The sequence below is a fragment of the Austrofundulus limnaeus genome, unplaced genomic scaffold (genome assembly GCF_001266775.1).
Source record: "Austrofundulus limnaeus strain Quisiro unplaced genomic scaffold, Austrofundulus_limnaeus-1.0 Scaffold739, whole genome shotgun sequence".
Classification (NCBI taxonomy): domain Eukaryota; kingdom Metazoa; phylum Chordata; class Actinopteri; order Cyprinodontiformes; family Rivulidae; genus Austrofundulus; species Austrofundulus limnaeus.
In genome coordinates this window covers 143,138-145,986 of record NW_013953141.1, presented here as the reverse complement: position 1 = coordinate 145,986, position 2,849 = coordinate 143,138, and positions in this window count along the sequence as shown.

Genomic DNA, 2,849 nt, shown 5'->3' with positions numbered 1-2,849 from the left:
GTCCACCGCTCTTCTCCTCGTCCTCTCCCCCTCCTGCCTGCTCTGTTACCCGCGGCAGACCCCCGCCCCGCACGCACGCACGCACGCACGCACGCACGCACGCACACACACACACACACACACACACGAATGCACGCATCTCCCCCGCGCGCGCGTGACAAACACGGACTGGAAACACGCTCTGCGCGTGTATCCAAAGCTTTTGCTGTCCTGCTGTTCTCATCGGGGAGGGATCTGTGGGTCAGGGAGGGGTCTGTGTGGGTCAGGGTCGTCTGAGGAGGAAGCAGATGAATGGAGTTGCGCACAGGAACTTTTATTTAAGTCTGATTCTGAAGGTAAATTAAATATCCGACAGTGATCATTACACAGTGTGGCTCTAATTCCTCACTTCACCATCTGTGTCACAGTTTCACGTCTCCAAAATGAGCGTACGCTTGGGTCAGAGCTGTGAGGCACCGCACATTTTCACATCAAGTTTGGATTTTATAAATCACAACCTTGGCGTAAAAAGTGGCGTACGCAAGTTTCTGGGCTCAAATTGTGCATACGCCAGTTTTATAAATCCGACCCCAGGACTCTACAGTTTACACTCATCTACAGGCCAGGGGTCTCATTTATAAACTGAGAGAGGAGTGTTAAGATGTGAGGGATGCTCCGTTCTGGCTCCGATATGTATAACAAAAGGTCATCAGCATAGAGAGAGAGTTTATGCTCAAACCTACCCCTGGTGATACCTTTAATAAAGTTGTTTGATCTTATTGCCAGAGCCAGAGGTTCAATAGCCAAAGCAAAAAGTAAAGGGATAAGTGGGCACCCCTGTCGGGTCCCGCGGTGTAAGCTGAATGGTTTAGAGTAGAAATTATTTGTCAGAATCATGGCTGACAGAGAGGAGTACAGTAACTTAACCCAAGATATAAATGGCTCATCAAAACCAAATCTCTCCAAAGTTTCAAACATATAGATCCATTCTACTCTATCGAATGCCTTCTCTGCATCGATGGACAGAAGACATTCAGAATTATTTTGACAAGGGGTATGCATAATATTCAGTAAACGACGTATATTATAAAAAGAGCGTCAGCTTTTGACGAACCCTGTCTGATCTGGGGATATAACACTGGCAAACCCACTCCAGGCGAGAGGCCAGCACTTTTGCTAATATCTTATAATCACTGTTCAATAATGATATAGACCTGTAAGATGAGCATTCTGTGGGATTCTTATCTTTGTTGAGCAGCAGAGTTATGCAGGCTTGATTCAAAGTGGGAGGGAGGGATCCTTTCTTGAAAGAATATTTATACATGTTTGCCAAAATTGGAGCCAGCTGATCCAAGAATGCTGCATAAAACTCGCTTGGCAAGCCATCTGAGCCAGACGACTTCCGGGGTTGTAACTATTTGATTGTCCCTAAAATCTCCTGCTCCGAAATAGGCATGTCCAAGGCAGCAACTTGATCCGGGCTTAGATTTAGGATGGGTAAGTGTCCAAAAAAGTTCTGCAAAAGACGGGAGTTACAACAATTATCATCCATCCATCCATCCATTTTCTGTACACGCTTCTTCCTTTTCAGGGTCGCGTGGGTCACTGGTGCCCATATCCAGCAGTCACAGTGCGAGGGGCGGGGTACACCCTGGACAGGTCGCAAGTCCATCGCAGGGCCCCACATAGAGACAAACGAGACAAACAACCATTCACTCTCTCACTCACACCTAGGGACAATTTAGAGTTATCAATTAACCTAACAGTCATGTTTTTGGTCTGTGGGAGGAAGCCAGAGTACCCGGAGAGAACCCATGCATGCGCGGAGAGAACATGCAAACTCTACCCAGAAAGGTCCCTGGACCGAGATTTGAACCGGTGACCTTCTTGCTGAGAGGCATCAGCTCTACCAACTGAGCCACCGTGCCGCCCATGATCAGCAGATGAGAATCTAGATGGGGAGCAGTTTAACAAGATGAGAAAAGAATTGAGGATCATCATAGTTTGGAGCGTAAATATTTGCTAAAATCACATTCAAATTGTAAAGTTTCCCAGTTACTATAATATACCTCCCACTGGAATCTGCAACAGTTGCTGACAGCGTAAAGCTTTTTGCTTCTTTTTATCACCCACTTGAAAGAAAATTTTTTTAAACATGTTTGTTTACCTTTTTTTGTGCTTGAACCACACCGAAAATGTACCAATGCATGGAAATTGAATAGAAAAGAGACTGCATACAACCACACACAGAACTGCTTGGTCTGAAGGCGATTTATTAGTCTGCGTTCAGGCCTCGTTTTACGGCAGTCCATTCAATATAACAAGATGGTCAGGACATGACTCTGCCTATTTTATTACATCATCAGGAAGGGGTCCCTAACAGCGCTGGAGCCATGCCCTCAGACAGACAAAATCTGACTTAATGAATATTAACAGTTCAATTATCTGTTGAATTTGTGTTCAGGCGTGTATCTACAGAAAATCATCAATTTACACAAAATAATCACATTTAACAGATATTACAGTTCTTCTAATAATAAGACTATACCATGTGTAGTGTAATTAGGTTCAGTATATAAACAAACCCCAATACATTTTTTCACACTGCTTAAAGTGATGTCACAATTTGTGTCCTGATGCATCTCAGTAATCCAGGTAAAAAATCAAAAAGAAAAAAAATGTATAGGTATTCTGGACGGGTTCTTCTCTAATGAAACATTTCATCTCTCCTCCAAGAGACTCAGAGTCACAATTTGTGTTTTTGTTTTGTGTTTGTTCAAGTTTCTTTGGTTCATTGTTTTGTTGCCTCATGTTTCTCAGTAACCGTGTTTCCATCAAGGCTTTTTGATGCGCATTTAGAAGTGTTGCAT